This window comes from Hoplias malabaricus, chromosome 3 (assembly GCF_029633855.1).
Source record: "Hoplias malabaricus isolate fHopMal1 chromosome 3, fHopMal1.hap1, whole genome shotgun sequence".
Lineage (NCBI taxonomy): Eukaryota > Metazoa > Chordata > Actinopteri > Characiformes > Erythrinidae > Hoplias > Hoplias malabaricus.
Genome location: NC_089802.1, coordinates 16,620,869 through 16,646,916, shown reverse-complemented (window position 1 = coordinate 16,646,916; position 26,048 = coordinate 16,620,869). Strand labels below are relative to the sequence as shown.

The 26,048-nt window shown below is 36.6% G+C and overlaps 1 protein-coding gene across 1 annotated transcript in view; it reads left to right on the top strand.

The window, feature by feature from the left end:
• The window catches only part of LOC136692760 (urotensin-2 receptor), a 48,124-nt gene extending 33,892 nt beyond the window's left edge, over positions 1 to 14,232 (top strand). The window contains exon 3 of the mRNA XM_066666426.1: positions 14,105 to 14,232. The gene's annotated coding sequence lies outside the window, so the exon portion shown is untranslated. The remainder of the gene's footprint in view (positions 1 to 14,104) is intronic.
• The last annotated feature ends 11,816 nt before the right edge of the window (positions 14,233 to 26,048 follow it).

Here is a 26,048-nt window from a genome sequence, read left to right as displayed (position 1 = left end):
TAACCAAGGGAATATATTCTTAAACAAATAAAAATTTAAATCAGGCTCCTCTGAAAAATCCATAGTGGTCTCTGGTCATCTTTCAACAGTGAAAAGACTGTTAAACGGTGTGGGTCTGAAAGGATGTGGAGCAATAAACAACCTGTTTTTGTGGTCCCGATATAGTGAACTGGCCCCACTGTATATGTTTGTGATTACTTGGATCATGAGAAGCAAAAACATAACCAAACTCCATGACAGAACTTTGAGAGGAGGAAAAATATCCCTGCACATTTCTTTAAAAAAGAGAGAGCAAGCCTGGAACAATCGTATTGAAGCTGTAATAAAGACAAAGGGTGGGCACCTTGACTGCAGCTCGGCCTCAAGAGGAATTCCTACATATTTGACTAAAAGGCCATTCCCAGAATTTGTATAGTGTTTACCAAATGAAGTTGGTTCCCTTTGTGGCTGTTCGGGTTACTTTGTGATTTGTAATACAGAATCCCCCTTAACCCTAACCCTAAACCTAATCTTAATCTCCAAATGGTCAGAAATGGCTTAAGGAGCTATAATAATCTCCTACAAATATGTACAGTGCTCTGCTTCTAATACTTGTAGAAGTATTGGGGCATTGTTTAAATGTAAATAAAAACAGAACACAGAGCATGCAAATCATTTAAACCCTGTATTTAACTATAAATCATAATTTAAAATCTAACTGACAAATGTTTTTTTTCTAATATATGCACATTTGATTTTAATTCCAGCAACATATGGGTCCCCTAAACACTGGTAAAATGGTGTAAAAGAGCATCTCAGACTAGCAAATATTTTTAATATAGTAAAAGATAAGATCTTAGTCCCACAGTGGGGAATTTCATGGGAATGAATTATCTATAGTACATGATATCATTAAAAGATTCAGATAAGTTAGAGAAATGTCTGCATGGAAGGGAAAATGCCCAAAACTAATATTAGCTTGTTGGGATCTTCAGACTCTGAGGTGGCACAGAGTTAAAAACAGACATTGCATGGGCTCAAAACCACAGTCAGCACAGTTCATCACTGCATCAACAAATGCAAGTTAACTCAAAGAAAATTCAAAGAGGAAATCATATATTTATTTAAAAAAAAAAGACCCAGAAACCCTGCCACCTGCTCTGGGCATGAGCTCATTTAAAGTAGACTGAGGTGAAGTGGAAAAGTGTCCTGTGGGCTGACAAATCCAAATTTAAAATTATACTTGAAAATCATGGACAATACGTCCTCTAGGCTAAAGAGCATCCATCTTTTTATCAGTGCACAATTCACAAGCCAGCATCCATGATGGTGTGGTAAGCATTAGTGCATATGGCATAGGTGTCTTGCACATCTGAGAGGACACTTTTAGCACTGAACAACATATCTGGATTTTGGAGTAACTGCTTTCCAGAAATCTTTATTTAAGAAGGTTTTGCTTATTTCATTAAGGCAAGGCTGATCCACCACACAAACAGAAAGCCCAGAGTGTTGCACAGTATGGATCCTATATCAAGAAATAAGCAGAAGACTTTTCAGTTTTAAAAGTAACACATGTGGTCTCCTCAGTTCACATGTGTTTACAGGGTAGTGTTAAAAGAAGTGGTGAACAAACATGTGGTAAACAAGCCCCTGTTTATTTTAAATAAATACAGTGTTTAAGTGCTTGCACATCATTGCATTCTGTTTTTATGTATATTTTGTGCAGCATCCCAACTGTTTCTGGAAATTAAGTTTCTGCCTAACAGATAGGTTGCATGGATTTAATGAAACACAAGTGGATGGAACCATGCTTAGTGAATGAAAAACAACTCAGTCCTAAACTGATGTACAAATGTTAGGAATATATCCACACTGATTTTTTTGTAGAAAACATGCTTGTTTTCTGGGCTCCTCTGTGATGCTGATGATGATTCTGTATAAATTCCTTGTTAATAATTTTTCATTAAAAAAAAATAAATCACTATGACTGAACACAGAAGAAGTGGAAGGATGTTTTTGTACAGTTGAACACTGCAGATGCTTCGGTTCTTAAAGTAGATGGGGTACATAAGATAGTTAAAAGATTCTTCAGATATTCAAGCATATCCTCATGCTTCTGGAGATTCAAATGGAAGATTATTTATTTTAAAGCTGCATTTTTGACTCATTAGCTGAATAATGAAGGGTTTGAAGGTTTGGAGAACAATTTAATTGCAGCCCACAAACAGAACAATAAAAAGCGCATCCAATTTATGAAAATGTTTGGTGGTCCACCTCAGTGTATGCGCTTGCATAGGAAAGTGTGTGTGTGTTTGTGTGGGTGGGTGCGTGTGTGTAGTAAAGCTGAACAGCTGTGCAGCTGGAGCTAATTGAAGGAATGAGTCACTGACAGAAGAGAACAGGGATCAGACATTAGAGCCTCCAGGTTTCTCTGATTTGAAGCGCCATGCACCCACAGGACCATTCATCAAGAATAAAAGACACAACAACTTGTAGCACTTCCAGCAGTTGCTGGCGGTTTTTGGACAATTTCAACACTTGTTGTCTTCCTACATGCACCAAAACATAAACAAAACTAAAAAAGCAGACGTAGCTGGCGGAAAAAAGGAGAACACTTGCCTCTGATCTTGGCAGCAGAGACTTCAATGGAAGGGTTTATTTAAACAGCTACCTCTGTGCACAGATCCATCGTCTTCACCGCTATTTCTTTTTATTAGCTCTGCTTTTTGTGGTTAGAAATGCTGACCTGGCCGTGACCAGACTGAAATAGCTCCCCGCAGTGTCCTCAGAGACACACAATCAGTCGCTAAATACACGCCTTTCATGATCCCACAGGTCCATCATCTTCATTTCTTCAGCCGGGAATAAGACAGGGTTGTTTGTTTGCTTTATCCAATCACACGCTCTTGATTCTTTGGACAGCAGGAGACAATGTTGACCAAAGAGGACTGTCAGCAGAGAAAGCCAGCTTCTGCTACTTAGTCTTAACCTATAAGGGTCCAGATTTATCATTGTTTCTTGCTGTCTGTACATAAAATCCTTTTTTTTTATCAGATATAAATTTCTCTTTAATGGAGAAATGATTCATACACTGATATCTCATACTCTTCTGATGAGTAATACCACGTCTACTAAATCTGTTACATCTTTTGTTTTAAAGCATGAACAGAAAGAAACAGGTGCTTGTGTAGGAGTGCCTCGGCTTCCAATCACTTTCTCTTTGGTCAACACAATATCTAAGGGTTAACATTTCTGCTTACATAGTGTCTCTTTAAAAGGGTGAATGGAAAGGAACAGGTGCACGCCTGGGAGTCATTGTCCTGTATTGTCCTTCAGCACAGCAGTTGTGTCATGGATCAATGCTGATTGATAGAGATAGATCTGTTTGTGGACCTTTTTGAGCAGCTCGGTTTGTCCAGTGTAAACATCATGTGCTTATCTGTCTACTTTTAGAAACCAACAGGTAGTAAATGTGAAATGCTACATTCAGAATATTAATGCTTTGCTACAGAATTGCTGCTGTAGTAACACATTTGTGATTCACAAATGTAAAACAAAAATGTATCTCCAAATACCAGCTCATTTACTAACAAAATACTAATTTATAGGAGAAGGGAAAAAAAAAACTTTCAATGGAAGTCAATGTAAAAAAACATTACTTCCAGGTAATTTTGGAGCATTTCTGTTGGTCCTTTCATCATGAATCCCAGTAAACAAGGAACATACCTGGACATTCAAAATGGGTCTTTCAAGGACATATTTTAAATGTCAATGGAACTACTGTGCAAATGTTTTAGCAAAATTAGATTTACGAAAATATTTATTTATCTGAACAACAAACCCCTCCCCCCAAACAAAATTAAATAATAATAATAATAAGAAAATTGGTGAATGTGTTGTTTACTCCTCAGTTTACTCCTCATGTGTTGTTTACTCCTCCCAAATTACTCCTCAGTCCAGTGATGTTTGAGATTATCATGCAGCCCCTAATTTTACCAGTTTATACTGGTAATTACTTCATTATGTTAAATCCACTGTGCTGTTGATTTAACAAATCCATGCAATCAAGGAGAACATCTAGAAACAAACTTGTTCTTCACACTAGCTCACCATACACCTACTAGTCTACTAATAAATGATGTTATGTTTTATTATTTTCCTTTTAATGTTTACCATTAAACTATATATATACACACAAACAAGATTCACAGTGTAAATAGCAGCATGTGGTGTAAGGTCAAAAAAAAGAAACAATTTATGATAGTTTATCATTGTTGTTGTCCTATTTCATTGTTCAAAATGTTAATGACTTTTTATTGGTAACCCCAGTGGCGTAGCAGCTAAAGAGCACTTGTGCATTAACTGGGGACACACGCTCAATAGCTGTGAGTGCAACATGCTTGAAAAAAGGAGCTTCTGCCCTTCTGCAGTGTACAGATAAGAGGGAAGTGCACAGGTAGAAAGTGAGTAGGACGAGCTGAAGCAAGCGTAACTGAAGAGTGGGGAGAAAGCTTGCCAGTGCGTAATGAACCCAAACAAGTGCTCTCCAAACACAGCTTTATTTAGAGCAGAGTGTAGTTATACTGTGCATAATGCATTATCATTATCACTGTAGAAATGAATGTGTTTCCTCTCTATAAACCACCTTCTCCATTAACCTTAGAAAGAACACACTTCCACACACTCAGATGGAGAGGTGTGGGCCACATTTTAGGGGACTACTTGTCAAAAGGGCTTTGGAAATTCTGAACCGTGACAGGGGATCTGAAGAGGGCAAACGGACACAATTTACTGACACAGAAATTCAGAGATTGCTCCTCATCCTCTCTCATTTTTTTTTTTTTAATTCAATATCATGTATTAACTAGTAAAACTACTTTTATTTCTTTTCTGATATACACAAGAAATAAAACTAGACTAGCAGCCACACACTGGGCCTCATTCATGAAACGCAAGCAGAACAATTTTGCACAAAAATCATTTGTAAACATCCAGATTAAACATAATGTTTGTAGACTCAATGTGCATAGGTTACAGAAGTTACATCTGTTCCTGAACATGCCTAATGTCAGAAAGATGCTGAAAGTGTCATCTATTGTGACTGTACTTTAATTACAAAGTATTGAAATTAATTAAAAATATGTGAAGTAAAAAAGAGATGATTGATGAATAAGTTACGAAAAAATATTTAATTAAACAGTCCTAATACAGCCTTATTCTGAGCAACTTTCAGTGGCTAAAGAGCAATTATTTGCTAAATTATTTTGTTACTCATGTGGTGAGGTTCCCTGCTTTTTGCCTAATCATGCAGGGCAAACTGCTGTGCAGTATTGTGCAAATATCCTCTTAATTGATAATTATTGGAAATAATTTGCATTAGGGCTGCAACTAATGATTGTTTTGATAATCGATTAATCTGTCGATTATTTTTTCGATTAATCGATTATTAATCGGATAAAAAGGATAACAAGCCAAATTTGGTTTCCTGTCTGTTACTAGCATATTCAGGATACCATCAGTGAGAACAGCTGCTTGCTGTGGTGTACAGATCTTCTTCAAAACATAGTCAGCAATAGTGATGGGAATGGGTGGAGATTATGGTAATGGTATGTTAGTTATAAAGAAACATGCATGCACTTCTAACTTGGGAACATTTGGTATGTACAAAAATGCACACGTTCTGCTAAAATATCTGGTGTTTGCAGAGTGTTCATGAATTCTTCAGGAATGTCAATTTACTCATTTATTATTTCTTTTTTTCATGATTTTTTTTGATCATGAAACCTTTTTATGAAGGTTTCATGAATGAGGCCCACTTTTGTGGAAAAAGGGCATGTATAGAGAAAGTAAGTACTTTCCCTCAGAAAAAGCACTCTCTTCACTCCTTACTCTTAGACTCTCACGCTGAGGGGCTGAGGGGCATTGGGGAGGGGGTCATCTATCTCAGTCAGAGAAAGTGAAATTAGCAATATTCTCAGACAACAGTGAATGATATATTCTTAACCCAACTATGGTAAATGTATTCCTTGATGCCAACACAAACTAGACAAGAACTAAAATATTTGAAGGAGCTATGACATATGAAATGTTTTGCACTTTTAATAAATGAATAAAAACTAAACAAAAAAGTGAAAGACTGATTAATAGTTTTTTTTATTTGGGGGGGGGCTATTGATGTAGACGGACGTTCGATTTCTCCAGTGTCTGGGAGTCACTCGTATCAACTGTTGGCCAGCAATTTACAAAGTTAAAACACTTGGAGTCAACTCAGTCTCTTGTTTGCAGCACACTTTGAAACTTGGAATGTTGCTAAATAAATGTAAAATATATTTGCAGAATTACAGTGACAATATTCCTTCCATCATTTTGGATGTCAAGATTTTAAAACGTAACATGACTTTTAAGCTACTGTTTTTAAAAGTATGAAAAATACCTTTAAAAAAAAACATAAATTAGAATAAACCTAATGAAATTCATAGTGAAAAAAAAAAGATAAAACCAAAATCAGCTGCCAAAATTAACACTTGGGTGGTTAGTATAGTGTAGTATACATCCACAGTCACATACATCGTCAGACTGGTCTGGAAAACCATGCTTTACTAGTAGGAGTCCTTGAGCAAGACTCCTAACATTGCATCTCTTATACAGTTACAAATGTACATTGCTGTGGATAAGAGCATCTTCCAAATTCTGTAAATGTAAATGATTCACACAACAACATCTGGGAGGGTTTGTACTGCAGTCTACTTAGGATTCAGTGTAACACCCCACTATGGCAAAGCTGAATAGAGTAACAGGGCAGATGTGGGGCTTTGGAAGTCTAATAAACATTACATTTTGCAGATTTTTTCTTTCTTTTCTTAACTCCCTGTGAAGCCATGTCCTCTCAATTTCTGTTTAATCAGTGGTGAGAAGATTGTAGCTCCGTCTCATTCCGGAGCCTTTGTTGCCTCATCACGAGTTACTGCATGAACAGCAAGATTATAATGAACACAGGTCATTAGATTTATTTGGGCTTCGTTTCTAATGATCTCATAAATTTAGTTCTGGCAAAGAACAGAAGATTTAATACCAAAAGAGGGACAAGCTTGAAATTTACTAAAATATAACAGAACAATCAAAATGTTGTTTTGATAATATTAGATATGAATGAACTGTCCAAATGCACTGTAATGTGTATGCAGTTAGAAAACTGGTTCTGGGCAACCTCACTTTGCAGGTTTTATTAAAAATCTCCAAAGGCCAATTATTTTTAGAGATCTGGTAAAATGCATTAGATTTTTGAGACTCTGGCTAGCTTTCAATAGTCAAAGCAAATCTAATTGACTCAGTTAAAACACTTAGATTTTAATAGTTTTTGGCTTGTTCAGCCATAATGAGGTAATGGAACTGTGCATTTCATATGACTGATGTTATTCCTTTAAACTTAATAACAATGTGTATATACTGGGATAGTATATGATGCTCTATGTAATAGGTGCCCTAGAAATATATTTCTTTGTACTGTAGATTAATAAAAGACCCCTAGTAGAATTACGCATTTTAACAATTAGAACATCGCCATTGTTAGAATTCAGTTTTTCAGAAAAAAAATAAAAACATGCTCTCTGAGTGGAAGATATGAACAAGCTTTTATCCTCCAGCCAATATGGATAATTTCCCTAGGTATATTCATTATAAAATGTTCATGAAATTTAAAAGGCAGCCGAAAGAAAAAGAAAATAAGTTTATGGTCTGATTTTATTAATGAACTATTGTGTCATTTTTAATTGTTATTAGATAGAATAGTGTAGCTTTAATTTTTAATCAGACCTTCATAAGACTGTTTGTAAAAGAGGTTAAATAGAATCTCTGAGAGCTCCAGGCCACTAGGTGTGGAGTTAGTACCATAGCTAAATTGTAATTCAAATTGAATAATTGGACAAAACAATTGAAACGATGTCTTAAGTATTATTGTGTTTATATTGCATATTTCTAGCATGCAATGTCTAAGCCAGCAAAACCGACTTGCCAAAAAGTGCCTCACATAGAGACTAAGATTAGTTGGTTAAATTTAGCTTGCCTTCTATTTCAGTGACGCACCAGTCAGAGAGCTATTTTGAATGTAAATAACACAGTCACTAATCTGTGAACAGTGAGATTGTATGCAGCCAGAACTGCTCTCTGAATGTCACGTTGCTGAGCTCATTCAATTCTATTTATCTCTCCACACTTGTTTCCTTCAGTGCCTCCATTGTATATCACAAACCTGATTTTGATACGAAACAGATTATATATAATATATACTCCAAACAACTGCTGTGATTTCACAGGGAATTGTGCAATGAAAAACATGTATCTCAATTTTTGTGGATTTTTATTTTACTAGGCATTGTGATGAATTTGACATTGTGATGAATAGCCCAATGCTCCAAAATCACATCCATTGAAGGTTTTTCTACTTCCCCTGTAAAGTTAGAAATACCTGAATATACATATTATATTACATGGGAGCCTACCCAGAATCACTGGGCGCAAGGTGGGAAAATCACAGCCACAGCCTAGGATTACTGCCTATTTTACTTTATCAGTATAAGCTTATATGACTTAAATGAATTTTTATATTATGTAGTTTGTCACACAGCTTTTACTCAGATGTAGACACTGTGAGTTGGTATAAAGTAATTCAGTGCAAGCTTGCTTAGAGTTGTGATCTCTTGCTCACAGTATGCCTTTTACATTAAGTCAACAGGCCTCTCTGTCAACAGTCGTAGCTTACAGAAGCAGTGAAAACAGGTAGGCACAGGAGGAAGCTTACAAAATAAATATGAAAAAACCAGAAAGAATAATAAAAAAAATCAACTGTACCCAAGCTACTATAATTATAACTGATTATAACTGATAAAAACTAATTTTAATAATCAAGGTAAGGCATTTTATGTCACAATATTATTTATGAGACTGAATTAATAAATTCCTGACAAAAACCACAAAAAAAGGTAGCATTATTTTTTACTTGCAATTCAATATGAAATGCTGTACAAATTGAAATCTGGCGACTCATCTCATCCAAGAAACACACATCTTCTTTGTCAGCTACTTTGAATGTTGAGCCAATGAATTTCTTTAATCTTGGGTTATTTGTGTCCATGAAGAGCAACTGTCCTGAATATATGACAAAGCCTTTCCAGATGGTCCTGTAAATAAACAGGTTTTTTCTCTGAGATCTGAGGGTCAGAATAGGTGACTGTTATTTCCTTGTTCAAAAGATTTGCTTATGATTAAATCAGAAGTAACATAGCCAATTAACTAGACTGAAAAACACATTTATAGAGAAGTAAACATGGTGCTGCATTTGTATTTATCAAACCACTTACAAACTGCTGGTAGAAACTTCTTTTTATTTTCAGAAAAAAATATATTTAAATGTTTAAATAGAGAATTTGAAAATTTAAATGGAGAATAAGCCCAGCCATGCTGATGTTCTTCAAGGGGAAAAGTATGCAAATCATTTTAATTATGGGAGCAAATTAGTCACTCCAGATGGTCCTGGATATAAACCAGTACCAATTTTAAGAAGTCTGTGATATGTGTGAACACAGTTATGATTAATCAATAAATACTAAGAAACTATTAAGATATTAAGTTATTAATTAAATATGTATTAAGTTAAAGTTCCTGTAAGATCCTGATTTTTAAAATCCTGATGTTTAAAATGTTGATCAGATCTCAGGGCAAGACACATCTGTAAATGTATTATTACAGCATTTTCATTATTATCTATTTCTTGGTAATAACTAAATTTCTATTTTCATGTAGTGACAAACACTATATGGCCATAACTTGTTGGACACCTGCTTATTAGATGTTTTCTTCAGAAATGTGTTAATAGGGGTGTTAATAAGACATTCTCTGTGGGTCCGTTCCCTACCCAGAAACACTGGGCTCCAATCTTTCTCATAGCATCCCCACCATGAATCTGAACAGGATTATTAATGATTGAATGAAGGGAATGAATGGATGTATGCTTGAATGAAAAGGAACTTTGTCTGAGGATTTGATCACAATCAGCCAAATAAATTAGATAGATTAGAATAGTATATAAGGGGGATTTAAAACTCTGATTTTCACCAATTAAACATTAAGATCACTGCCTTTTCTCAACATCAGTGGTCCATTCTTGAGTTCCACTGACCATGTAGGAGCACTTCTTATAAATAATTTTTATAATTGCAGACTGTAGTCCATTTGTTGGCCTGTATACATTAATTTCCCTCTTTCATTCTGTTCTTCAGTGGTCTGGGCCACCACAGGACCACTAAAGTGCAGGTATGATTTAGATGGTGGATCATTCTCAGTGCTACAGGGATACTGGCTTGGTGGTGGTGTGTTGTGCTGGTATGAATGGATCAGTCACAGCAGTGCTGTGAGTTTTTAAACACTGTTTCCACTCACTGTCCACTCTGTCAGACACACCTACCTCAATGGTCCACATTGTAGATGTAAAGACCTCTAGTCCTTCATCAGTGGTCACAGAATGCTTTTGGTTGGTGTACTATTCTTAGTGCAGCAGTGACAGTGAGGGCTTTAAAAACTACAGCAGCACTGCTGTGTCTGATCCACTCCTTCCAACACAACACATACTAACTCAACACAGCCTCGTCAGTGTCACTGAGGGATGAGAATGATATATAAAATAATATTAATAATAAAAAAAAAAAAGACGTGAGCTTAATGGAAACAAAGCGTAGGGGGACCCCCATCTAAACCCAATAAAAACTGTTCATCATTTTTCTTATTTGCTTTAATCTGAACAATCATAGAAAATTATATTTTTTAGTTGTTTTCGAAAGCTATCAGTTATAAAGTGAGAAGAAATAACTTTATTGATATATAGATGGGCTTACTGTGGGTCAGGTTCAAACAATTACTCTGTTACTGAGTTTATGAGCCCTATATGAGCCTCAGACAGCATTCAAGCAAAGATATGCATTCAATGTTGTCGTGTTTATTGTAACAGAACGAGTTCATCCATCACCAGGTGTCAGCACCTCTGAGGGTAGTTGTACCACAGATCAACAGCACTCAGCAGAGCTGATATCACCACAGTGAGAGCTGTCTGACTCTCTCAGAGGAACAGAATGTGCACTGCAGCCTGCAGGCCAAGCTCCCAATGCACAGGTCAATTCTGTAGGTCCCACAGAAAGGGTTTTATATATATAATCAGACAGTAATAACGTATTACTGTCTGATTAAAATATATCCATAAATCAACACTAGCAGATCCTCACAGATCCATGGTAAGTAGAGGCGAATACCTGGGATTTGTACAATATGTACCAATTTATGTAATTCACATTTAATTTATATGCATATGTTTCTTTGTGCCCAGTGTAAAATATCCCCTTAACCATAACCATGCACATAAGCAGACCCTTGTGTGGATTTAGCCAGGGATATGAAGTGTACATAGACACCAGAATATTGAAATATAGCTCATTCATACATTTTCTGTAAAAGCTTATACAGCTCAGGGTCACTGCATGTCAAGAGTCTCTCCGTAATAACTGGGTACAAGGCAGGTATAGAGCCTTGACTGTGGAAAGAAACCAGAGGAAACCAATGCAGATACAGATACAAACCAAACTCCTCACAGACAGTCCCCTGAGGCTGGGCTCGAACAGACAGATACCCTGAACCCTGGAGCTGTGTGACAGTGAAAGTACCTGTTGCCCCACCATGCCACCTGATATTCCTATCAGTCTATAGGCAATTATTTATAGGCCACTTTGTCTGCCTAATAACCCAGATATAAATATCCAAACCTAAGGTCATAATGTGTTTCACTATCACATGTCTCTGAATAAAAACTAACAAAATAAACAATTTTGTCTGCATCTACTTATTACAGACCCTGTGACATAAATGATCTTCTCAAGTGACTGGGGTCCATTACTGGTTGATCATAATAAAATCCTAAAAATAGATTAGAAGCTATAGACGGATTCTATAAGACTGAATCATGACAATCAAACGTGCTTTCTGAAAACAATTAAGACATATTTAAAGGAAGCCATACCCATCTTTACAGCAATACCAGCTCAGTGCAAGATCTAAATTATGGTTTAGGTCATGTCAATAGTCTGATATTATATCTAAAGCACATTTAAAGACATCAGAGGCCTGTCAAAATGCTGTGCAATCAAAGCTAATATATAAAAATAAATAAATCAAACTAAAAGGGATAAAACTAAAATTCATTCATTCATTCATTCATTCATTCATCGTCTGAAACCAATTATTCAATTCAGGGTCACGGTGGGTCCGAAACCTACCCGGAATCACTGGGCATAAGGTGGGAACACACCCTGGACAGGGTGCCAGTACTTCACAGGGGCGACACACACTCACACATTCACTCACACACTCACACCTACGGACACTTTGGAGTCGCCAATCCACCTACCAATGTGTGGTTTTGGACCGTCGGAGGAAACTGGAGCACCCAGAGGAAACCCACGTGGACACAGGGAGAACACACCAAACGTCTCACAGAGTTCTCCTCATCCTGCCTTGCGCCCAGTGATTCCGGGTAAACTCCGGACCCTGAATTGGATAAGCAGTTAAGACAATGAAAGAATGAATGAAAGATCGCATTTAGACATATCCACACAGGTGAGGTCAGGACCTGGATCTCCACTCCACTCTCAACTCTCAACTCCACTCTCATTTATTTTGAAGCTATTAAATGGTGCTGCATTAATCCAGAGTTAAACCGCTTTACACTTAATTCTCTACGTCTGACATGGAGCATAGTGTACTTAGGCTCATGTGCATCTGCCTCAGAGCATGCGTTGTACAATCTGTGTTAGTACTGCTGAACATCTGTGTTCTCTGAGGGTTCAACAAGCTCAGATAATTAATGATCAGTGGTGTCTACAGATGTTTGGACTTCTGGTGAAACTTGCTTAAATTAAGGAAATGGGTTTGTGGCACCCAGAGGCACCTAGGGAGATCCATCTGGCCCTAAAGATCAGTGCATGACATGAATGTAGGTTGTTGATATTTGATTTGTATTTGCCTTAAACTGACATTATTGCAGATATGGTCATAGATTGGGAAATAATAGACTATAATATTACTAGCGGTGTACTAACCATGGCATTCTATGATTAATCATGATTAAATGCTAGTATTTCCTTTTTCGGTTAGAGGAAAACGTTCTTTTTACTATTTTTTACTATATTTTATATTTTAATTTGCATTCCACGATTTGCTGAGAAACAGTTTCAGGGAAAGAGTTAGCATTAAACAAAACAAAGCTCAGACACAAGCTTTAATTGAGAAAATTGCAGCACGTAGCTCAGAGCTCAGACAATAAAACACCTACATATTTCAGCTTCAACAACTTTATAAGAGATAAATGTGTGGATTAAGCCAGGCAGGAAGAAAAAAAATGTGCCAAACTTCTCACAGCAGCTGCTTTTGTTTTTGTGTGTGTGTGTGTGTGTGTGTGTGTGTGTATGAGATAGCGAGAGATTGTGAGAGTTAGTGATGAGATTTAATCCACAATATAAACAAAATGGCAATGCCTTGTTTACATTGCCTAATAAAATGGCTAATAAGTATCTAGACTCTGTGTAACGAGTGAATTATGGGAGGATATTGTGGCCAAATCTGGTAAAATGATTAATTTGCATTTTATAAAATGTCATGCATTATAGTTTCCAGATTTTATCACACACAAAAACATATTACTGTCGAGAGCACTAATTATTACCCGAAATGCTGTAAGAGGGTATGTGTAATGCAATCACAGCAAATACCCCAGAGTGCGTAGACTCGATTTGTCCTGTGGTATCACGGTCTGCAGGCACTAAATTTTAGGAACCGGGCATTTCCATAATAGGCATTGCTGCAAAAACGGCAAGACAGATAAAGCCTTAGCCGTTGCTCATGGCTTAATCAGTTCCACACTGAGGGTAAGAGTCTGCTCCTGAGCACATTGAGCTTGCTTAAAATCTGACCATATGTGAGAGTGGTCTGTGTCAGAATGAAAACTATCCAAGAGCAGGTTGTATCTGCCAAGTCCAGATCATGAGTATTAACCCAGGACTGTTGCTTTCTTTTTTGCTGCTATTTTCAGGACTAGAAGAGTGGCAGAAGAAGCAAGAGCCCAGGGCAGTTAGAGATGACTGGCATCTCCTTTTACAGGAGTGGAGGAAGAATGCAAGAGGAAGGACAGAGGAAGAGGAGGAGAGTAGCCAAGAGGGGACCAGAAGTTACTGCAAGAAATCTTCTCCTATATTCAGAAGGCCCATCACATCTCAAGACTTAATTTAACTGGGAAGTTAGTGTGTTGAATGGCACCCCAAGGCCAGTTCCGTCAGTGCTAATCCAACATATAATTAGCAGTGTTAAAATCTCAAGCATAAAGATTGGGAGGCTTAATCGTTCCCTTTTATTTTTTTTCCTTCTATCCTTCAAACTAGAGTCTCCTGAGCTAATGTTTTACAAAAAGTCAGCCCTAACTTAGTGTCCAAGTGATTTATTTTGATGACTAACTTCCTGCTGATAATTTCAACAATGTCAGTCTAATCCCATTTAAGCATGTTCTCAGAAAATGTCTGGCAACAATTTGGCATTTCCGTGGATGATCAGAAAAGGGAGAAAAGAAGAATTCTGATATTACTGTGGATCCCAGTCGTGCAAGACTTTGTTTAAATTCAGCTGCCACACATATATCTGACCATCAAATTCAATTTCTCAATATTCTCTGTTTGATTCCTGAGAAAAGTTGTGATGAAAGATGACAAATACTGAGCCTAAGTTCATTTTCAAAGCTTTTACTGCTATTACTGAGAGATCAAATACATGCATACTGTGGAAAAAGGACAGCATCACTGTTTCTCCTTCTTCAATTTTCCCTGACGTCCTCCTCCACCCACCAAAGCCTCAGGCTGACAGCATCCGGGCATGCCACTGACCTCTCAGCTGACCCAAGATCAGTATTCAGCGCATATCTCAGCTCAAACCCTTCACAGATGGACATAGCTACTGTTGATCATTTTATTCTTCTAGCTTTTCAAGTGTGGGTCCAAGTTTAAACATTAGCACAGAAGTCTGAACCAACAACAAGCAACAATGAAAGCCACCACACACTAGATGCATTGTGTATAGATTTCAGCAATTTTTATATATTTTTTTTTTACAACTGGATCATTGCAAGTTCTACTCATGAGCTAGGACTCATCCAGTCACATGATGCTACAAAGCTAAGAGGGTAAATATAGCATGTGCTTGTTCTGAGACATGAGATATGAGGCAGGATCCTTTTTAAATCTCACAACATGTCCAAAACATCTCAGGCCAGGTGATACTTAAATGATTAAAATTACCTTAACACTAAGATGCTAATGTGCTCTCTTGGACTCAGGGCCTAAAATAGCTCACTGTCACTGAGGATCAAAGTCACAATCCCCTTACTCTCTTACATAGAGAGTCAGGTCACTTTTATTTAATGAGAGTATATATATATATATATATATATATATATATATATATCACTGAGACCTGGCAATGCACAAGTCAGCGTTTTACAAGTGCCTCAAATTAACCCCAAAACCAGACCTCAGAAGAAATTATAGTAGATTAAGTATGGCTTGATCTACACTCATAGGAAGGTAGAAAAATACTCATTCATTGGCTAATGTCCTTGGACTTTCCAAAATGAAAAACATGAAATTTGTGAAAATATTAATTTTTAGTAATTTTAGTAACACTGAATTCTTGATTCATATTCTAATAAATCCGAATATGAATACAGAACATATTCATACAGAATATAGAGTATCAGAAAAGTACTGATTCAGAAATCAAATCTAAGCTGTTAAATTGCACACAATATTTATAGTGCCTGACATAAGCTTTTAGAATTGTAAGTGTATTTGATTTTATACAGTTAGGCTTCCTAACATATCAAAACATCAGTTTGTGCCACAAGAGCTCCAAAAATTAGTCCACAAACAACTAAGGGTTGCAGCCCAGATATTCAGAACATTTCTGTTTTTCTTAATCATGTATATTTTGCATTCACTGAGCCCCTGTCCATTGGTGGCACTGTTTCATTAAATACACAAGTACACAAGTACACAAGCACAAAATCCTGCCAATTCTAAACTTGTTGGATACTAGCCTGCTGTTCTCAAAGCAAAACATATTTCCCCTCTGTTCATTCAGAAGCTCCACGTCTTTTAAGGTGTAACAATATATTTGTGTAAAAAGATGACTGTGGTCTATTCGTGGCTGAAGTTTAACTTGTTTATAAGTTTTTATTCATGGTTTGAACTGCCACAGAAACGTTTTTTTTTTTTTTTTTTTTGTAATTCGAGCCATTTAGTTTTGTCTAATGAGCTTACTTTCATGGAAAGCTTAAGGTCTCTGGGATTTTGAGCCAGTTCCACCTTAAGTTAAGTACAAATAAGTCAATATTTGCCACCTATGGTGCAGGGATAGAGCGACATCCTTATCTCTATTCATGCTTTTTATCATTCAGAGGTCATCATTCATGTGGATCAGCCTGCAGTGCAAAGAGAGAATGCATTAGCCAATTCGGACATAGACCCTTTTTGTCTTTACATATTAGCTAGAGCTACATATAAACCTATTAACATTTTCCAGCAAGCAGACCAGAGAGCTAGCAAACGTTGAGGCTACATTCTCTGAATTTTATAAAAATGATTTGGATTAAAATTGCGAACATCACCATAATGCTTAAGGTTAATTTTTGTGTTCTGGTTAATTTTGCTGTTAGGTTTAGGGCTGTGGTTAGGGTTAGGATTAGTTATAGTTGTTTATTTATGCTGTGTTGGCGTGAGAAATTTGTGTACATTAATGAAAAGCATTATATATTCTGTGCATGTTGTATAAATTCACATGTTGGTAAATGATTTCTAAACAAATTCTCACGTGTTATGCAGTCTAATTTTATGACATCATACTCTTGTTTTATAAAGTGCGCATGGAAGTGTAACAACTTAACGGTACGCATGCTAAGCATACTAAGGTATAATGCATGCTACATGATGACTTGTAAATGCATTGAGGATTTAGTATGTGTATAAAGTTCATAGGGAGGTTTACCAAATCTTTCATTCCATTAAAGACATACAATCAGAAAGTAAATCAATGTCATTGTGCTGAATATTAATCACAGCTTCCACCAATGTACACATTCTGTGTATTTCAGCTGATACATGATATGTCCAGTGTATGGTGGCCTCAACTCTCACCTCAAATGACCCTACTAATGGAAATATAAAAAGACTAACTGTTACTTTAAAATGACCTTGCTTTTGCACTCATTGTTCACTTCATCAGATGCACTTTATAATTTTACAATTTCAGATTTTTTTTTTCATGTATTGCTCTCTGGGTTTTATTTGCCACCTTTCTAACTGTTCTTTAATGGCTAAGAACCCTACTGGAGCACCTCACTTGTATTATTTGCAGAGTGGGTTATTCTCAACACTGCAGTGTGACTGAAGCTGTGGTGATGTGTCACTGTGTGTTGTGTAGCCTCAAGTAGTTCATACACAACAGTGTTGCAGGAGTACGCCCCTCAGTGTCATTGCTGGATTGAGAATGGTCCAACAAACAAAAAGTATCTAGCCAAAAGTGTCTTGTGGGCAGTGTCCAGTGTCCACTGATGACGATTTGGAGGATGATCAACACCGTGCAGCAGCAGATAAGCTACTGTAGTAGACATATCTCTTACTTTACATTTTCTGAGAATGATCCACCACCAAATCACACCTGCTCTGTGGTGATCCTTACTATTTAAAGACAGAGGGAAAAGGGCCAAACAATGCATGCAGAGCAGCACATGGACTACGATCTGTAATTGTAGAACTGCAAAGTGCTCCTATATTGTCAGTGGAGCTAAAAGAATGGGCAGTGAATGTAGAAACAGTTAAATATTAAGGTGAATTTTTAAAGATTCAGATGGATATAAATATATTCCAATCTTGATAAGGATTATTGTTTTCCAACAGATGTGAAATGTTCTCATGTAATTTTTCTGAAGAGCATGCCTATGTGAATTTGCATCAATTATGAAGAAAAAAAAGATAAGTGTGAGTGGGTTTGTCATGTTTGTAAATGTTGTAGTGTTTTGTTGCTGTTGTTGATGCACTGGTTTACATTAAATCAAGCAGCCTCTATCAATCTCACAGGAACTTGAGAAAAAAAAAAAATCAAGATTTATGTTGGCGGTAAGATGCTTATTTGTCCCACAGCTCATTATGTGTTTCGGCTCTGGGAAATGAAATGAAAAATTTTCCTTCCTCTCGTTTGTAAATAAGCCAGGGTCTTCTATAAAGCAAAGAAATGCCTCTTTTCAAAACTGATTCCCTTTCCTCACTGGAGCAGCGTTAAACATCCAAATGATTTACCAGGCCTCATTCTGGTCTGCTGTTTAAAATGTTAATTTATTACCTAAGAAAAATCTCATTCACAGACACACATTTTGGGTCTATGGAGCAAACTGTACAATCGTGCTTTTCATATCAGACAAATGGGAATTGGGCATGCTGAACCCGGGCTGTGAATAAATACTTTTTCATTAAAGCTTTACATTTTGCTCAAGCCGCACATTCAACTCTTTAACTGTCTCTTGTTTTCCTTAAACTTTTTCTCAACCGCATGCGAATTATTATGTAATTATTCTGAAATATTTTCCTGAAAAAGTGTATATTGTTGGACAGTAATGATATGCAATACCGCTGTATGGCGCAGCAGGTAGTGTTGCAGTCACACAGCTCCAGGGACCTGGAGGTTGTGGGTCCAATTCTCGCTCTGGGTGACTGTCTGTGAGGAGTTTGGTGTGTTCTCCCCGTGTCCGTGTGGGTTTCCTCTGGGTGCTCCGGTTTCCTCCCACAGTCCAAAAACAGGTGGATTGGCGAGTCAAAATGTGTGTGTGTGTGTTGTCCTGTGAAGCACTGGCGCCCCCTCCAGAGAGTGTCCCCGTCTGGTACCAGGTAGGCTCCGGACCCACTGCGACCCTGAACTGTATAAGTGGTTACAGACAATGAATGAATATTGTTTATAATCACAGACCACCTAAACTTATGCTGGTCATTTTTCATGTTATTTGTTCAAGATAAAATTGAAAACATTTGTTTACTCTCTATAAGCCAAGTACATATTTAATTAGTCTGATCAGTCCAAAAAACTGTATTCCAAACATTATTGTCTATTGTCTATTAACCTTTCACAGTCATGGCCTATAGAGTTCAGTATATGATATAAATCATAAACATAATGTACACCATAGAGCACAGGCAATTAGTACACATGATAAAATGAGCACTGCAGATATACGAAACACACTATAAGAACATTATAAGAACCCTATTCATAATTCATAGTTATGCTGGCTAATAGAGTTGTCACAAATTCCAGCACAGACTCAAAGAAATCTGATGATACTTACAGGCATATTTTTATACTGTTTAAAGTCAATAATGAATCCAAATTGATCTGAAAGAAAAATATATATATTAATGTACAAAGATTTCAGTACCTTGTCCTTGGAAAACTCCCATATCCCTGAAATGGAAATACTGTATGAGTGTCGGGCTGGTAAGAGGAAGCCCAGTGATACTGGAATTTTTCAACACCTCACTGTCACAGTTGAGAATAGCCATACCAAATATACCCAGCCAGCAGCACTTCTATATTTAGAAACAGTCTAATGAAGGTCTACCATACTGGTGTCACTGCTGTGCTGGGAATGGTCCATCAACCAAATAATATATGGTCAGTGGTGTTCTTGTGGGGGTCCATGTTAATAAGTGTATGTAATAGAAGGGGCTGTAAAATATATCACAATTAAGGGGCTACAGTCAGTGATTGGGAACCTACATAACTAAGTGCACCTCTATCACAAGTCTGTTTACAAAGGTACAAAAATAGTTAATGTGCCCTAAAAGGTTCAACAGTAGTGTTTAAGTTAAATTATGTGCCTTAAATAATATTTCCCTGGTGGAAAGATCATAATAGGCTTTCACAACCTCACACTGTACCCTGAAGAGAGAGCACGTTAAATAAAATGAATGCAGCTTAAAAATATAAAATTGCATTGGAATAAGGTGCCATTGTGTTCCTTATTAAAGACATAGAAGACTGACCTTTGAGAATACATCCTTGAAAGCTGAATTCCCTTTTGCAGTTAAAGGTAATTACAAGATAGTTCCATATATATATATATATATATATATATATATATATATATATATATATATATATATATAAAACACACAGGGGGTCAAAATTCACCGGTCACCCTTTAGTTTTAGAAATTAAAAGAAAATCTGAATACCCCAGCAAAATGTGTGAGGGAACCAAATGTCTGGAACATGGCCGCCATATTGAAACCCACAATACTGAATCAAGAGCAAGGTTTTCCAATGGGAAAGTGATCACAGAGGATCAGAATTAAAAAAATCGATTGCCGCAATCGGATTTGAAATATCTCTTGTTAAAAAATCCAAAATATTTTGTTATTCATTAAAGGCTCAACTAGACCCTAAATACTCAATGCCATCTTTGATCAGAATAGATGGGAAGACTGTGGGAAGACTGTTTCCTGTGGCATTGTCAGATCGTATTGATCTGAAATTGCATTGAAAACTAGTGCTTCAAAATAGAACAGAATCATTGGTGCTACACACAAAACAAAATATCCATATGAAAAAAATGCACACAATAGAATATAAAACCAAGGACCTGTCTGACCTATTAATCAGCAATTGAAAACCAATCAAAATAGCTATTATTCACTGTTCTCTGTATAGATTTAAATTGTCTGCCAACACACTTCACTGTGCAGTTTACCTTTTCACCAAGCTGAGATATGAATACTTCTTCCTCTACATTTTTAGATCCTTCAAAACTTGCTCAAGAATAGTTGCCTAGCCAAAACTTTTCACATCACCTGTTTTGCCCAGGACTGCCCAGTAAATTGAGGTCACCTCAAATCACAGCTACGAGGGCATGTTGCACAATGCCCAATAAACCAATGTAGTTTTATACATTTTAGGTGCTGTGCCAAGTGGATTGCAGAGCTCAAGTTAATCACATACAAAATCATTGAAATTTATCTAAAATGTTTTCCAGCATAACAGGATATGGAATGTGGGATTAAATTTCTTTGGGAAGCTGTAAGGCCATCAGCTGCTCCTTGCAAAATTCCCTTGTCATTCAACAACAGGGACAAAGACATAAGAATGGGAATTTACTGGAATGGTTTGTATTGCACAGTAATGAAGTTATCTTCAACATATTCTCATATCTTTTATGAAGCTGATGAAGCATTCAGACAGCACCTTTGCCTGATCTGTTTTTGCCTGATTATGCTTTACAAAGCCCTCAATTATAGGCAAATATTTATCTTCACCTTCCTCATCTTGGATTGCATTGCTCAGACCAACATGGACTGGATTTAAACTCCTCTGTGAGAATATTTGTTTTAAATCAGTAACAAAATGAGTTGTTTGATTTCTGCTTTTGTGGACAGCAAAAATACCATGTACTGGCTCATACTTGTAGAATTCCATAACCTCTACTTAAAACATCAGTTAGTGAATAGTTTTTAATCACAAAAATTTTTCGTTTTGGCATATGAGTCTGGATAATAGTAATGATAATAATCTTTTTAGTAATAGTTTATAAATGCTTCATGTCATCTTTGCGGGGAAACTGTGGTCACTTGCTCTTCAAAGGAATGCTGAATCCCAAACCACTCCCTGCTCTGCATACTCTCTGGCACAGGTTTCAATGTTTCCTATTGAACATTCATGCTCAATTAGGGTCTAGAAGATATGTTTTCATGATGTATGAAACGTACTGAATAATGAAGAGAGATCCTTTTTGAGATTCAGTAGAAATCCTAAAGTATGGCCATACATGCATGCTTTAAAACAACTTTCTTCATAATAGTGAGTGGCAATGTCACTCATTTTGTCTTAAAGTTAAACAAACAAAAAATAAATAAATTAACTAGCTATAGCTGCTTTGCTTTTATTATTAAAATAGTTTTATTGTAATAATTGTATAAGCCCATTTACTCCTCTGGGTCTTATGGGTTCGTAATATAGTATAAAAACATAGCATTTGGCATTTGGTTCTGTAATTCTTCATTGTTATTTACTGAATTTAATACATTAATCATGATATTGTCTCTATCCAATTAAAATCTCATATCTATATTTTTTGTGGATTTTTAGTTTGCTAAAAATGACCTGGAATATAATGTTTTCACATTGACTTCCACTGAAAGTTAAGAAGGTTTTTATTTTTCCTCTCCTGTAAAGTTACTATCTTGGGAGATACATGTTTAAATTGGACAGTGCTGATATGCTCTGGGTGCATGTGCCATGTTTTTTTTTTTTTTTTTTTTTTTTTTTTTTTTTTAACCCAATATGTGAAATTCAGCAAATAATAGGTAACTTTTTTGTGAAACACCATAGATATACAATGTTCCAAAACGGTATTGTTTTCAAACTTTCAGCATCTAGAATGTGTTCAGTACATTACAAAAAAAAAATAGCAGTACTACATACAGAGTGAATCAAACGTCACAGGACACCCTTTTATTTCTTTGATATGCTACATGACCACCTTCCCACTGGAAAAACTTTGTTCCAATATTGTGGCTTTCAAGATGGCAGTTATTATCAATTCATTAATTTTGATTATTCAATGCTGAACAGCATGTATCAGTCACAGAAAATTAATTGACTGGGTAATAAATAATTCTGTATTGACAGAAATAAACTGGCTTTTCCAGCTTTGGTTCTTTATATTGTTTATTAAGTGGCTATGCCAAATTATAACAATGCTTTTCCTTAAAAGAGACTTCTTTAAATATTACCAGTAATGTCACCGTAAATGTCACCGTAATCCTGACTGCTACTCCTATTACTACTTCTCCTAAATCTATTAATACTACCATTACTACGCCTACTACTACTTCTCCTCATACTTCTACTTATTCTATTACTACTACTTCTACTACTACCCATACTACTACTTCACTTCCTCCTACCACTGCCTACATCTACATTTTTTACATCTGTAAATTCTTGTAAGCATTTATTTTCTATTAATATTTTATTAAATATGTTTTCTGATATTGCATGTTCTTTCAGAGGTTCTACATATTAGAAATGTACAAATGCAGGTACGTTATTGTTCTGTAAGCTATAGAAGTGGTTTAAAATCCAGTGCTTAAAATGTTTGTAAGCTATCTCAGAGACCTCTAAGACTTAGAGGAAAACATATATGTCCTTGGAATGATATTGGGTTTATAATTTACCACAACTTAAAAATCTACGTCTATGTTGTACATCTAATTGTACATTGTACATCTATTATCCTTAACTAAAGTTACTGAAGAAGCACCCTTGAGGTTTCCATCACAGTGTGTACTCAGAGAGTGTACTCTTACTAATACTACAGCTATTATTACTAATATCACCACTCCTCCTACTAATAATAATAATAGCGATGGCAATGTGGATAATTGTGATGAGTAATTTTTAGAGGAGAATTTAATGTAAAGGTTGGGGAAATTTCTACCTGGCTGAGTCTGTGCTGAATATTTTTTTTTCCCCCATGTGTGCTCAGTCCATCGAAACATTCATTTAATTTCACACTACACTAGGCTGGCTGACCAAGATGTTTCAGATACCCTTCAGATTCAGCCAGGGAAAGTGTTGGCTAAGTTATAGACTTGCCATCAGACTTTCTACTGACAGTAGCAGTGCAGAGCTAAGATTGGATTCTACAGCACACGTCATAGTGAAATGCATTTGATCAGCATCTCGAAATTCAGCAGTAGGTAAGAAAACTGGGATGTGCAGTGCAATCATTTCAGAAGTCACGAAGCAGGTTGCATCATTAGCACACGAAGTGATGTGTTGAAGTATGGACCCGTGTGAACATTCAGTTTGTTTTTGTTAAATGCAGGGTGATCTTCTGAGTCTGAGGAGTCTATGGGAAACAGTAAACAGAGCATGGGTTGGTGTACAGCAGAATGAAACCGTGCACCACATGTATTGAGAAGTTTGAAGAGATGATTATCATAACACAAACAGATGTCAGACATCAAAAGACACCAGTTATAAGGATTTCTACTTTGAATTGTGCTAATTTATTCACACTGGGTCTGTGCATGTTGGATGGAAGCATGTGGTGTACGTTAGCATCTCCACCCGCTGGGCTGCTGAGCCGCTGGGGGTGGATGGATGATTAGAAAGGGCCATCGTGTATTCAGCATCGTGAGTCTAATTAGTCACACTGGGGAATTCAGACTGCTCCATGATACTTGGCTGAAAACTGAGCACACTGCTGTACTATTTGCTGTGCAGTAAAGAGTTTACCAGTAGGGTATAATGAGAACTTTGGCAGTTTACATTAACTAGATTAGGAGAACCTCTTCTTAAATGGCTATGTGCAGAAATGTCTACAGAGTACAAAAAGGTTAAGTGGTCTTAACTTTTGCTTAATACCAAGCATAAACTAGAGGGGGGAGGTCCCCCAAGCATTAGGCTATGCTTAAAGTAACATGACAAAAATGACCTTCCTCAGAGTATTAGCACATTAGTTTGAGTACCTGGAGCATACCAACCCACAAACTGTTAAACAGAATGACCTTGTGGGGTTTTTTTTCCAGGCATAATCAGAAATTGTGGCATAATACGTGACATTTTGATATTGTACTGCTTTCCATGTACCTATGTAGAGTGAAGGCACAGATTTGTTCTTCTTCATTGGAGTCTCTCCAATTAAAGCTCTGGAACTGTGTTTATGTGGGAATGGACATACAATATTAAACAGAATAAAACCACCTAGTGCATGGACAGTGCAACAAAGCTGAAAGGTAACAAAGCGAATATGGCTAAAAACCAGAGCTTCTGCTCCTCACTCTTGGACTCTCACACTGAACTGAGCTGAGCTTATTTTCTTAAAGGAACAGGACCTGAAATTGGTCTTTTTAAACAGGACTGGTTAGGCAAGTGGAAAGCCACACTGATGTGGTTGATCCTTGTGGTCATTTTACATGATGGATGGTCCTCAGCTGCCAGGACAAGTGCAACAGCATTTGAACTATATACAAGCCCACTTACAATTTTCATTATAGATAGCCACTTCTGTTTAAAGACATTAACCCTGCCAAGCTCAAAGAGCTCATTAATTGATATACAGTAAGAAGGGCAATATATATGTAAGAGGGGATTTTACTTTTACTAATGAATTGGGTAAAGGGAAATATGATTATGCCCCCTCCAGGGTGTATTCCCAATGATTCCAGGTAGGCTCTGGACCCACCGTGACCCTGGACTGTATAAGCGGTTACAGATAATGAATGAATGAATGAATGAATGAATGAATGAATGAAATATGACTATTATAGCTATAATTTGCCCTTCATTTTCTAGAACATTGACAATTCTATTGTCACAAAAAACCCATCCAGTTTGTTTTCATTCAGAGCCTCTGCATCTTTAATATGTGAAAAGTCATGTTTGAGTAAGAAACTGACCCTACTTGGTTGAAGTTGAATTTGTCTGATAATATTTATTTACTGTTGGTATGAGAAACTCATTTGTTACTTCAGTTAAGTTTTGTAGCATTTTTAGCATGCATTTACTTTTATAGATATTTAATGTTCAAATCAGTTCCACCTTCAGTACTATATCTAAATCAGCAAAAATAACTCAATATCACACTCTTATCGAGCAGCATCCATGCTTTTAAACACTCAGAGGTCTTCTCCATCTCCTTCGTGGCTCAACCAGCAACGCACAGAATAAAGCCTGAGCCATTTCAAGTCTTATCATTAATTTCCCATTTAGTTTTCCAGCATGCAAAGAGAGACAACATAGCTAGCCAGTGGTGAGGAAACATTCTCTTTCTGTATTAAAATGGATTCATTTGATATAATGGACGTCAATGTTAAATACCGTTTTTAAAAACAAGGGCTTTCTTTATTACATTGAGCTTCACATTACAAGTGATGTAGCAGG